General features: G+C 32.0%; 1 long non-coding RNA gene across 1 annotated transcript; it reads right to left on the reverse strand.

Moving 5' to 3' along the window:
* Positions 1 to 5348: 5348 nt before the first annotated feature.
* On the reverse strand, positions 5349 to 12805 carry LOC148613869 (uncharacterized). The gene is made up of 3 exons (XR_015923166.1): positions 12561 to 12805; positions 7503 to 7591; positions 5349 to 6977 (listed from the first exon to the last, which is right to left on the reverse strand). It is a non-coding gene; the product is annotated as an uncharacterized LOC148613869 (long non-coding RNA).
* Positions 12806 to 14336: the final 1531 nt, after the last annotated feature.

Genomic DNA, 14336 nt, shown 5'->3' on the forward strand with positions numbered 1-14336 from the left:
GGAGTCCGAGTTGCTCATTTGCTTTTGTTACTTTATATGTATGATTTTAGCGACTCTATTTTCTTTGTTGTGTATGTCTGTTTTCCATGTCTGGTTTTTGTCCTTGGATTACATTCTTTTGATAACCGCTATAACCTTGGTTCCCTTGATTACTCTGAACTGCTTTCTTAATTTTATAATCTCTACAATTATTGTAACGACTGTGACTGAAGCCATACGGTTTGTATATATGTAAATCTACAGCAATTTCAAATGATTTTGTGTTAATCATGTCCATATATTAAGCAAATGCTGCATTATATCATATCAGTACCAGATAACAACAAAATTACGGAAAAGTTAACTGAAAATTGTTTCAATGTGTACTGTTGATAAAAAAATCAAATAAAACTATTAAAACTATCATCAATATGTGATTCTCTATAAGCTATGTGTATGTATAATTGTTTTTTCAAATTCAGGAATAAAACTCCAAAAGAAGACAACACAAATCAAACTTAAGTAGTAAAAATACCGGGAGTGACACCATGTGCTCCAAATATATAAAAAATATTATACTCTGCCAATAGAACCCTTCCTTTGCCAGTGATTAAAATCTGTTATGCGTAAAGTTTACTTGCAGGTATTTGAGAAACAAGAAAACATATTATTACGGTCATAAATATTGTGATGACGACCACAAAAGGTATAAAACGATGATAGCAACATAGGCTGAAAGCTTACTAAGAATTAAATTCAGTGCAGAAAAAACATGCTTGACAGTAACGGAATGTATACTCCTTAAGGTGGAGATGTTGATATATTTGCAAAAGGTGAAATTTTACGACTGAAAGGTCGGAATCATTACGTTTTGTTATGAAGATTCGATTTCAAATTTTCTGTGTCATATATGTATAGGTTAAGGTCTAGCTACGAAGCGGCAGATGTAGTTTAAGAGTAATCAAGGGAACCAAGGTTATATCGGTAATCAAAAGAATGTAATCCAGGGACAAAAACCAGACATGGAAAACAGACATACACAACAAAGAACATATAGTAACTAAAATAAGTTGTTTCTTAAAAATGTTTTTTCCTCGTAAGATCAGCATCTATTTAAAACATAAATTATAAGTTCTTGACTTACTTATAAAACCAAATCTCAGATTGTTCCAATGGATATTCCAAGGGTCGGATTCAAGCAATTTGAAAAGTAGGCCTTTTCGCAGTTACTTTGCTGTTGTGAGAAAACAAGTAAGAAGTATTGAAGGAGGTATAGTTGTGCACTTGGCAGGCCCATTTATATACATCTGTGTGGAAGGACACATGCAATTTTTTGAATATTCAAAAATGGAAGAAAGTAATATTTTTTGTTATTCTGCTTTTTTTGAAAGCTTTAAGCCCAATTACACACACACACACACACACACACACACACACACATATATATATATATATATATATATATATATATATATATATATATTTAGAAGATAAAAAAGCTAGACCATGACAAGGTTTAATTAAATTGAATCGATACTTTGATACAAATTGTCTTGTACCACACGCATGGGTATGTCTTTGGTTTTTTTTATGCCTTGCTGCTTTGTAGTATTTATTTGCTGTATTATATTTTGTTATTCTTCGTAGTTTTTAGGGGTTTTTTTATTTTCAATTAATTTGTGTCGATTATTTTCTTAAAATTACACTTGTTGCATCCTTGAGGACCGTACTTGAACTAAAAAAATTACCAGGTGGTAAACAATCAAGTTGTAATTCAAATGGGTGGAGCTAAATCTATCATTGTTCTATTTTTAAACACAACAGCTGATAACAATAACAACACATGGTAGCAAATTCTCACCTTTAAATATGAACAAATTGAATCCAAATAATTTTGTGAAAATAAAAAAATATATACTTGTAATTGAAATTTGTGACAGACACTTGTATAAGTCCAAAAAGGAAAGTAAGAGACATAGTAATCAAGTCATTTTTCATAAAGGAAACTAATGAATCAACAGGAATTCATTAGTGTTAGTGTTGTCTTTTCAAGTAAATACTCCTCAGAAATATTGACCAAATGTTGTCACGGAATTTGTAGGAAGCCTTTTAATAATTCTTTTTTCCTTTCCTGCGTCTAGGCGCCCTGTAGTTCTGATGTTTGGATACTGAAGTATAGTCTCTATCAACATTTTCATTCCAATGTAGCACACTTAATAGGTTTGCTCGCATGTTGTAATGAATGTCACGAAATGAAATTCTTTTGTTTTGATATATATTTGTTGCGTTATTTAAGCTTTTAACGTATAATGTGTCACCTCCAAGTATATAATATTTAGCATTCTTATATATTATTGAGTTAAGAATTACGACCACATTTTATCCTCAGATTTGTAGGATCAGTTGACACTTTCTTTTAAGCAGTCTTAACAGACTTTATACAAAGCCAAACGTCATTCTGATTCTTGGTCTCAGTGTTTTCTCTGACATATTTATTGATGGACAAGTTCCTGTCATGACAGTGCATATTTACATTGACATCATGTTCGTGGAGTTTAACAGTTTCTGTTCCAAGTTTTTCATGTCTTTAAGAAACTGGGTCCATTATTTTGGTAATGTGTTCACACCGAATATCTTTGTGGGTTTTTTGTCCAGTACAAACAACACTTGAATTCTTTGCGTTTTTACGCCAACCATGTCTAGCATTCATCATTATGTCTATCACTTAATGCCCAAGTGTGTATTAAATTTAGCGAGACAGTGGTTTCCAAATCCAAATAATAAGGAATACATGGGTCATAAATGGGATTAATCATGTGGTTTTTTTAATTTCAGTGATAAACGTATTGCTTAATGTCAAGTTAGCAATAAAAGTAGATTTTTTTCCGACGCAGTCGGTACAGTTTCGCTTTTTACCCTTTGACCTTAAAGACCCTCTTCCATGGAAACGCAAGTCACCTGATCAAAATTCTGCTTCCAGATTGGCCAAATACTGATAGATTAATGGGGTCCGAAAAAGGAAATTGAAATTGCGTGCCATGCATTATTTCCTGATGAAAATTATAAGTAAAAAATAATTACTGTGTCATCTATCTTTGTTTTTAAAGATAATACTTGTTATTAATAATGTCAAGCGTAAATATACGTACATGTGCAATCTGTGATAAATAATTATCAAAAACAATATTTAGTGATGAACGGCTTTGAAATGATGGAAATAGAAAGATTCTAAGATTAAGGTAAGCAATCATCGTTGTATCAGCTAAGCACATGTTGCGTGTAAACAATAATAAAGATCAGTTTATGTTAGCTTAAACCCTATCTGTCACTCTGGAAAATTCAAATTTTGAAATAATCTTCACTTCAGTATTTTCAAATATAATATATCTACTACGTATGAACTTTTAAAGTCTAAACATATTGCAAAGTGTGGACATTTTGTGTTCCAACATGTCGAACATCTTTTAATAGTAATAATAATGAAACAATGTGAGGTTTTTAAAAAATCTCCTCTGAATCTGAAAGCAGCAAAGAATATCCTAAAAACCATTATATTTTTATTGACTTATATTTATACCCCAAGTCCGGTCTTTAACTAGTATATGTGGAACGCAATATAATCAATTACTACACACTACAAGGTTGTTTACCGGTGAAGCGTTGACAGTGTACATAAAAATTGACTAGGCCTGGGAAAAAACTTCTAACAGCAAGACTTTCATACAATAGCATATGTTTTCAGTATCCCCCTGTCGTTTTCGTTTATTTACGATAGTTTGAGTAAAACGTATTGGACTTTTTAATAGTTAACATATTGCTCATAGGGCTATAATAGAAGGCCTTATATTCTTTTAACTTTTCAATTTATAAAGGGCCACAGAAAGTCACATCAAAACAATCTATTTTTGTCATATTTTGTCAAATTTTGAGTTTTTTTATTAGATTTCCGATGTATTTCTCAATCAGATTTCAAATATCTCTTCCGGTTTTCGGTATATAAGGGCCAATGCGGTGTACACCTAAACAATCCCATTATTATTTATTATTGTTTTTGTTCAATTTTGCTTTTTTCCTTGCTTTTTTTTATTTTTAAATTCCTTACGAAATCCCTATCGGAATTTTAAATCCGATTTTGAATACGTTTAATTTTTAATCAAATTTCATATTATATATATATATATATATATATATATATTATTCAAAAAAAATACCTGCCTGTGTCTTTCTAACATATATACACTTCTTACGGTTATTAGTAAAAAGGAGCGAAGGCAAAGATCTTAGATTATTGCCATAAACTGAACTAGTTTCACTTGAAATTGACTTTAAAAATTTGTCCTATACTGTGTCACAACCAGTTATTGTCTCCATAATTAACTGTAAGTAGCTACAATGTATGCTTAAGAGTGTTGTTTTTTTTTTTCGAAACTGTGTCCATACTTGTCTTAATTGAATAGAGTTTAACATGATGCTTTCGTATCATGATGAGCTGCCGCCAAGCTTTTTATTCATCATATGCAACAATTAAGTTAAACACTAATCTTATGACCTATAGGAGGATATGTTAGCCTATAGTTTCCGTTGCCTAAACCAATGCAACTACATAGGAAGAAATCAAAAACTCAGACAGGAAATGAATCATGCATGTCAAAAACAAACCAAATTCACTTGTATTTCAAATTCAGAAACTGATACAGACGACATAACAAGTGTTATAACAAGAATGGATATGGTGAATATGGCAAAGAGAAGACAACCCCACCGGTATGAAAAACGTCAGCTCAAAGCCACACATGGGTCATCAACGAAAGACGAGGAAAACCTCACACCACAAGGCCGGCTGAAGCGGGTAACAAAACTACAGTATACACAGGTACAGCGAAATAATTGCCCTTATAGACTCCAGTAACATATAAGAAAACTGAAAGTGAAAATGAAACAAGACATACAAAGGCCAGAAATTAGTTTATCATTCGAGTGTTGTACTTTCAAGAAAACACTTTATAGATTGTGTATGAATTTTGCACTTTGCAAACTATTTTTAATTTGGTTTGTTTTGGTTGATTATAGTGGAAGCAAAATGTATGATTTTTTTTTCAAATATGCAGTTCTGAAAACAGAAAGAACTAAACCATCCTTTGTTTGGTTTTTATTCATCATAGATCACCTCTTACACTTTGGAGTGTCTGAATTTTATAATAAATGAATACTAACGTTAGTAATATCAAGTACATGTAGTGGGGTAGAGGTAGCACTATATGGCGTAGTTGTGTATACAAACAATTGTTAGAGGAGTTGCTACCTCTGTCTTTGTCTTGCTTCTTGGCGTAGTTCGTGATTTATTATCTAAACCGCATTTACTTTTAAATAAGACAGATGTTGTATAAATGAATGTTACATCTACTCTTAATTGACATTGTATAAGTATGTACATTTGTTGCAGATGAAAACAACAAAAGCTGTCTTTGAAGGTTACAGACCACCAATTCAACCAATGAGCATTTGGAACGTAGGCAAAAATAGTCCTACGCAGAAATTACCCCTGTTCCTCATAGTGCTGTGAAAAAAGTTCTCATCTTATTTAAAAAATTTAAACAGTTTCTAAAAGGAAAAACATTTCTGTACATTTTATAGGTGCATTTTGCTTCTTGTGATGTGAAGCCTAATCTCCATAATGATTTTTAAATATACCCCTATCTTGTGAAAACACTGGGATTTCCCATGCTATTTATAGACCCTTCACTTCCGGTGACCAGTACTGCACTGCAGGATACAAATGCGCAATTATTTGTTTACATTCTACCGGGAACTTTTTTACCCCAACATGGTACTGAGTACTGAATACAAGGTGGTACCTGATTGGTTGGATATGGCTTGAAATTTATTTTCATTTCAAAGCTTACCCATTTATGATTGATTTTATTTTGGTAATAATTAATAAAATGTTATAGGGTTGAAATGATTTCTCATAAATGAAATCTAGGTGCTTCATTTTTTTTGCAGTGTATTTTGTGCTGAATTTTCAAGAGTCCATAACAACTGAAATTTAGGTCAACTTTTGCCGCATGACCATGTACTTTTTTTTTTGTGCAAATAAAAAGTATGCTTTTCTAGTTTTAGGAACAGAAACTCATTTTCTGCTAATTTGTGTTGTTTTCTTGAAATTAATTTTCAAACTACATAGGTACCCTATGGAAAATGCATTACAAATAATTGCGCTCTTGTATCCTGCAAGTCTGCTAACCCCACATGCCATTCTGAGGATTGTGAGCTGACATATCTAGAATCATGCTAATATATAGTCCTCTGCAGGTTAAAGTTAAGGTAAAGTCCAGAGAAGCCATTGAATATTGTGAACTTAGCATAGAAGCCTATGGAAAGTGGAATTAGTGGTTTTTAGCCTGAAGGTTCAACAAATAACTTAACTGATAAGTGAAGTCATAAAGAAGCAAATTGTTATGCATGATTAAATTTCTTACCTTGTCCACTAATGAAAGAATTCCATCACTTCTTTATCAATTGTATTTATACATAGACAGTTTGATTGCAAACACTCTATATTTAACTCTGGAAATTTTCGCCTAGGAATATAATTCTGCCATTTATATTATTAAAAGGTTATGCCCTGGAGCGTCAATCAATCAGCACGTAGTGTGTGTGTATTTGAATGTTATACAGCTCACCTGTCAGTTCTCTCAATAATTATGAAATAGTTGTCGATAAATTGGTCAATATCGTGATATTTTGACTGCCCACAGGCAGGCGCGTAGCTGAGGCCAAATTGAAGTGTAGGCAAAATTACGACAGGGGTCTTAAGCCCCCAGCAGGTCCAAGGGGGGGGGGGCTCCCCCCACCCGAAGCTCCATGAAGATAGCGATGTAGAGCATCATTTCTGCCTCTATGAAAGCGCTTAAAATCTTGGGGCTTCGATATTAAGTCTTTTCAGGTTCAATACTTTATTTTGAACAAAACAATCTGTATGAAACAGGAAAAATGCCCTGTAATAAAAGTACTAATATTATAACACAAATTACAATTTTACATTTTACGCTTTACATACGCTTTGTAACAAACATATAAAGCAAATATAATGAAAAAAATAATACTCTATGCAAAAATCACTTCACATGACGTTCGAATATTAAGTAAAAATTACGGAAATGAAAAATTCGTTTCATCTCAAAATTACCTGATTATGCATAAATAAGTCAATCAATCAATATGTTCATATTAATCCGATGTGCCAAAAAATTATTGAAACATATAACGGGTATGTTCCGCAAATTAATATTGATTGTTGGTGCTTTCCGCCTGAGCAACACTATTAGGTTATATTCAGGCAACCGTAAATTAACAAACATATCTGGAAATTATTTTAAAAAAAATAAAGATAACTATATGTGTATTGTGTATTGTACGGCTCATTTGCGATCAGCAAATTACCAAATATCTATAATTTTCGTGACTTTGAAAATCGTACAAATCACATAAAATAACAATAAGATATATACAAAAATATCTACCTCACATATCGTGCAAGTGGGACGGATAATTAAGTACATCTAGACATCATCAAATGCATCTATATCTTTCACAAGCATAAGTGTTCATCCTGTATAACAAAAATAACTATTATAAACCTCTGCTAATACATATTTGAGGAGAATCAACAGGTAGTGACAAAAATACACTTTGAAATATAAATTCAAGATATTTAAATCCCGTATTTATTAGTCTATTTACCCTTAAAACAAAATTACAAGATTCTCTCGGGCAAATGTCTCGCCTAGTACATGTATGCGTTCAACCGTTACTGCTTTGTTATTTTAATGAAAAGTTTGGGTAAGAAATGGTCATTTAAATTATTGGAAAATAAACGTTACTATTCAGTTATACCTAAATCATGTTTTACTTTATTTAAACGGTTATAATATTTAGACATTCATTCTCAAGCGCAAACCGACATTCATGAAACTTTCATACCGGATAAAAATATTAATTTAAAGGATTTTTAACAAAATTAGGCAATAAATTGAGCATGCAAACATAACGAACCTTACTAAGTCATCATGATGAATACAGTCACTGATTAGAAAAGTTTCCAAGATATATTATTTCCAACCAAGACCTCTGTCAAATTCTTATAGATGTTGTCAAGTCGGAAACTGAATGGTGAGTGCCTCACGAACAATACTATTTACCCCCCAGAATAGTGTGCGGTTCAACCAAGCATAGAACGGAAAAGACCGAATCCAACCGAGAAATTTTTAAATACGAAATCTCAAACTGATAGATAAGAAATACCAGGTTCGAAATGTCTGTCCGTTATGTCGTTTAGGTCTAGGTCAAAACGTTAATTTCCATCTGAAATTAACACACATATAAATTGAAATAGGTTTTTATTATCTATGAAAATAAATATCAAATACAAACAAAATTCAAATTTAAGATACAAATAAAATATAAAATACCAGTAATTTTACACACTATCACACCTCTCCTGGATGTATCTTTAAAAAAAATTGGCAAAATTAAGTGCAGGCAAAAGCAGCTACGCGCCTGACATGACAGTAAAACTGGTAAAACTTTGTAAAATGTACTGCAGGTTAATTAATACCACGTGTAAAGGTTTTATCCAATTGAAATGACTGATTTTTTACTGATATGAAATAAACATAGTTATATATGTATGTATATATAGTGAAGAATGCTGAGTCGTGCGTAATAATGCTTTTCCTCCTCAGCTTGCCGAAGAAGTTTGCTGAGACACTAACATTGCTACATACACAGTACATGTGGTTGAACTGCAAGGAAGAAAACTGGTGGACGCTGTAATTTACTGCTACCACAGTGGAGAGGAAATCAAATTTACTGGTTTTTTGGTTTTTTATTTTCCATTCATAAAATTTGAGAATAATATATATATAACTCCTATAACGTTTAATTCTGAGGTAGTGAGTTTTTGTGGAAAGCAATTGATGCGTAACAAAACACTTTAGAAATTACAATAGTTACTTCCGTAAATACGAAAATTTTGATGTATACAAGAAAAGACCTAGATCATACATGCCCGTTGTGTCACTCATCTATTTTCCCCTTTTATTCCTAAAATGAAATGTGTCATTGTGAAAATAATTTAAAAGTTATTACATAGTATTCGCTTGAAAATATATGCATGTAGAATGTATGTATTGACCATAGAATAGTGACCTCAAGTAGTAAAGCTAATATGTTATAAAGCTAATATGTTATATACAGTCCTTGATACAGTCCTAAAAGTTAACGTTATTGTGGTTACTGAAGGTACATGTTTACAAAATTATTTTTTAAGTAAAACTGTAACTGTTTGAGAATATACTTTGTAAAGTTGAAAAGTTAATGTCAGAAGTTAAATTGTAATTATAAGGTCATCCAGGTTTCCTTTTTATCGTCTACTTGAATATTATAGTTTTCTTTAGTACCGAAAACCATAGACCTGTAACTAATATAGGTCTATGGTACTACCCCTGGAGACATGTAATACATTAGGTAGATGCCGAATAATTAAAATAATTAGAAACAACAAGTGCATGCAAAAATTTATAGAATGCATGAGAGTAATAAAATTTTGCCAATATTGTATAATATTTATTGTTTTCTACGAAAGATCTACCATCAGCTAGGAATCTATGGCTTTGACCGCTGTTGACACCCTTTTCATGTGCACAATGTATGCATAATAGATAAATATTAAGCTAAAAATCCTACGTACAGTACTAGTGTACAACATTACAAAAATACGTTTGAATCTGCTTAAAAATATGGCATACAGGAAATCATAATTTCATTTGGTTGCCTTACTGTCTAAAAAACAAAAAACAAAAAAAACTAACAAACATTCCCAAAAAGAAAGTACAGCTTCAACCTTTCTATCTACTTGCAATGATACCAGAATTTTTAAAATAGCTAGTGATACACTCCTTGAGACGTTTAAGTTTCCAGCACGCACAATACCCAAACGCACGCTAAACGCTCACCAAACTCACGATAAACGAACGCTCCTATCGTGCGTTTAAACGAACGCTCATATCGTGCATTAAACCTCACGATAAACGAACGCTTTCAGCGTGCATTTAAACGCACGATAAACTAACGCTCCTAGCGGGCGCTTAACTGCACGATAGACGAACGCTCATATCCTGCGTTTGTCGTGCGTTTTAACGAACGCAAAACGATGTGTAAACGCACGATAAACGATGCATGAACGCTAAAATGGGAGACATGAACGTCTCAAGGAGTGTACAGCGTTATTACTCTTGCAAGATAATAATATAAGAGGATGGAATTCCACATTTGTCTATTTTCTGCTCTCATGCGTATAGTTCCAAGTTACAACAATTACTCCTTGAGAAATCCCCGTAAACTACCCGGCTCCTATAAAATTTTGTCAATTTACAATGGCATAAAGGCTGTTCTTTTTTGTAGTGGGGGTATCAATATTTCATAATTTTATATTTATTATTACACCACAAAAATTCTTGCTATCGTACATTGTCAACGTGTCAACGTATACAATGTCCCATTATCAGCTGATGATGGTCAGATAGTCAGAAAGTTGGCACTTAGAGACATTGAAATAGTTGAATGCACAATAGAGTACCCAAGGGTAGACAACGAACTTACAAACTGTTGGACAGGAATGAGAATGGTTATTTGTCAGCCATTTGCTGAGCCACTCCCAAAGACCCTTAAGACCGGAAAATATACAGCTACAATTTACCCTCACGGGCAACCAAAAGACACTGATGTATTTCAATGTAATAAATGTCTACAAAAAGGTCACAATATCAAGGAATGCCCAAATGATTGGATATGCAGATTTTGCTCACAATCTGGACACAGAATGATGAACTGCCCAGGTTTCAAGTACGGAAACAGAAAGTAAGATGAAGGGTCAAAATAAGAAAGCTAAAAAGAAAGGTCTGATGAGTCTGAGTCTGAAGAAGAAACAGATGCAGCAGACTTAGAATCAGAGGATGACAACAAAGAATCTGATAGATAGGACAATGAAGCTCAGATATCAATGTCACCATCCACGAATCAAGGAAAATCAACAGATAAAAACAGTGATGATAAACAGAACACTGTAAATGACCAAACTCATCAACAAGTAAATGAAAAAAATGGACAAGGAAAAGACAAAAAGAAAAGGAGGAAAGGTGGACAAAGGAACAAGAATGGTGACAGTAAAAGGGAACAGATAAATGACTCTAACAAGAATCAGAGCTCTAAAGGCCAACAAGACTTATCCTGAAAAAAACAATGCATAAAGGTCAAACAGCAAAGGCAGAATTCAACCCACACCAACAGATAGAGGTGGGAGCAAAATGTCAAAGAGGTAAAATATAAATTCTTCATAAAGGAAAATGATTGTTTGTATGCTAATGACCTTAATGTTTAATTCATGTTTGTATATTGAAAATTTAGAAAAATATGAAAATTATATGAATTTTAAAAGTGGAAAAGATGCTGTTAACAGAAAAAATATTAGTTTAAAAAATGATGTGAAAATGATCATTAATATGCTGTTAAATTTAATGTTCATTTCATATGAAAGATGTGGTATAAGTATAAATTTACAAAAGTTTGAACATTGTATAAACTTTAAAAGTGAGAAGAAATTTGGTGCAAGAAAAAAATATTAGTTTCAGAAATTGTGTGAAAATTTCAAGTCATGAAAACGAACGTTCAAATGATCAAAATAGTGCATAAAAAATATATATAAGATCAGGTCCTATGGCATGCCATTTGTTGATCAATTTCCTCTAAAAATATTTTCATTTGGTTTTCTTAAAACTATTTATAGCAACACAACAACAGTTTCGGATTTGGGACACAAGTACTTTTACCTTTCCAATTACCAGAAGTGTTGTTATTACGGTCAATTCAAACGGTATAATCACGTGCTTTGTTTAAACCAGTTCAATTCATATAACAAAGACCAATTTTAAAAAATCGTGGAAATATATATTCATGATATTTGAAATGTTAGAAATCGAATTACAATCGAAAAAAAACAAGTTCAGTTCACATTTGTCAACATACTAATCAAATAGTTCTATTGATAAGAATTTGGTATTCTGGTATATATACAAGTAGTTTCATTTTCAGACATGTTACATGTACATGTATATGCTATATTACAAATAATCATTTGTTACGGGTAAAACCAAAACAACTCTATTTATGTGAATGGCAATGTGTGAATATGGTAAAAAAAGTTGTATGTAATACAAGTTTTTTTGTATTTTTGTAATAACACTTTTAAGTGTCAGGATCACATACATGTATAATGATACCGTTAAAAAATACATGGATATGATAGGCATAATAGTAATTTAATACTGGAACATGCGAATGGAAACGTACCTAAATATAAGGTTTCTGATATAGGGATAATTGCAACTTGCTACATGAAGCTCGTTAGCCCTGCGCCCAGATTTATGAATATATTTCAAAGCAAAATACTTGCATATCACACAGCGGCAAAAGGTAGAGAAAGTTTTTTTTTTTCAAAAGATCAACTCCAAGAGATTACTTACCGAAGGTCGATAATCCGCAGCAATGAAACAGTTTTTTCTTTACAAAAAAGATCCTTGACAAATGACTCCATTAAATCCCATCAGACTTTTATTTTCGACATGAATAATATTATATCCACTATAGTTTACTTTAGACACAAAAACGAAAATATGTTTGAAAGCAATAACACTCCACAAATAATACTTAATTCCAGAGTGAATATGGATAATCCGTGTTATAACCTTCTTTTCCCTTCAATCGTAATTAGTAGGTCAATTTATAGAGGTAAATTAGTCACTGGCAAGTACGGTCAAATTTATCACGTGACTTCACTTCTTTCATTGTTGGAAGGGGCGATTGTAAATAGTTAAATGTATTATTTTGAATGTTATTATATTTTGGTTGTAAATATTCGCTGCATTATATGTTTATTATACAAGTCTATAAGGTGTAACATGTTAATTCATGTATGAATATTTTTATGGATACTAGGTATCTTTGCCTATCGCTGAACGCGTGCGGGAAAATTTCTTTTGAAGTAGACAAAGAAAAGATAACAGTAACTTCAATTTTATTTTATTTCATTGAACTCATGACATTCACAATTAGTATATCTCTTTAAATACAAACGGAATCAAATGCAAAACAAAAAAAATAGGGTAATTGAATGGCTAAAGACACAAAAATGCGCGATCGCTTTCTTACAAGAAACACATTTCAGTGAAGATGACGAATTAGAAATTAATAATGATTCAGGATACGATATATTTTGTAGTAATGGCACAACGGCTAGCCGAGGGGTAGCTGTATTAATTTTAAAATCTTCACACTACAAACGATTTGATAAATTTTCCGACAATGAGGGAAGAGTGATTATGATAAATATACAATTAGAAAATAGCGTATGTACACTTACGTGTATTTATGCGCCTAATAATAAATCGAAAAAAAAACACATTTAAAAAAAACTTAATTATATAGTAAAGCAACATGGGATAGGTATTCCGGTTATAGATGGGGATTTTAACGAAGTTACACATGCTATAGATAGAAAAAGTTTTTTGATATTTGGAGGTCTTTGAATGAAAACAAACAACAATTTACTTGGCAGCGCAAAAATAACACGCAAGCAAGTAGAATTAATCTATTATTAATTAGTAATGATTTTCGGGCTTTGCTAGAATTTTGCAAAATAAAGCCAGCAATAATAAGATTTACGGGTCATCAAGCCGTATTCATGAAAATGCATACAGGGCAGGCTACCAAAGGGAGGGGTTATTGGAAATTGAACAACTCAATATTGGATGAAAGCGACTACAAAACGTTGATTGAAAACAAAATACATAATTATTTTGAAATCAATAAAAACAAATATATAGGGGTTCTCTGGGACGTGTTTAAAGCAGACATACGAGAGACTACGATCAACTATTGTAAAAATAAAGCAAGAAAAACCAATGCGAAATAACAAAAAAAAAAGAGTTAGATCACAAATGTGCATAATAGAAAATTCAGAATACAGAGATGATGTAATTGAGAAAGAAATACGAAAAAATTGAAAATGGTATATCAGAAATATATAAAAGAAAAGCAAAGGGGCCACAGGTACGAACAAGGTAAAAATGGATTGAACTTGGAGAAAGAAATAACTCTTATTTTTTAGGACTTGAAAAACAAAAAGTCAATCAACAAACTGCAAATAGAAAATGGCGAAATAGTAACGAAACAGAGACAAATATTAAAAACAATTCAAACTTTTTATGAAAACCTTTATACTAAAAACAATTCAAACTTTT

This window comes from Perna viridis, chromosome 6 (genome assembly GCF_037379345.1).
Source record: "Perna viridis isolate PV_CMFRI_1.1 ecotype Kerala chromosome 6, ASM3737934v1, whole genome shotgun sequence".
Lineage (NCBI taxonomy): Eukaryota > Metazoa > Mollusca > Bivalvia > Mytilida > Mytilidae > Perna > Perna viridis.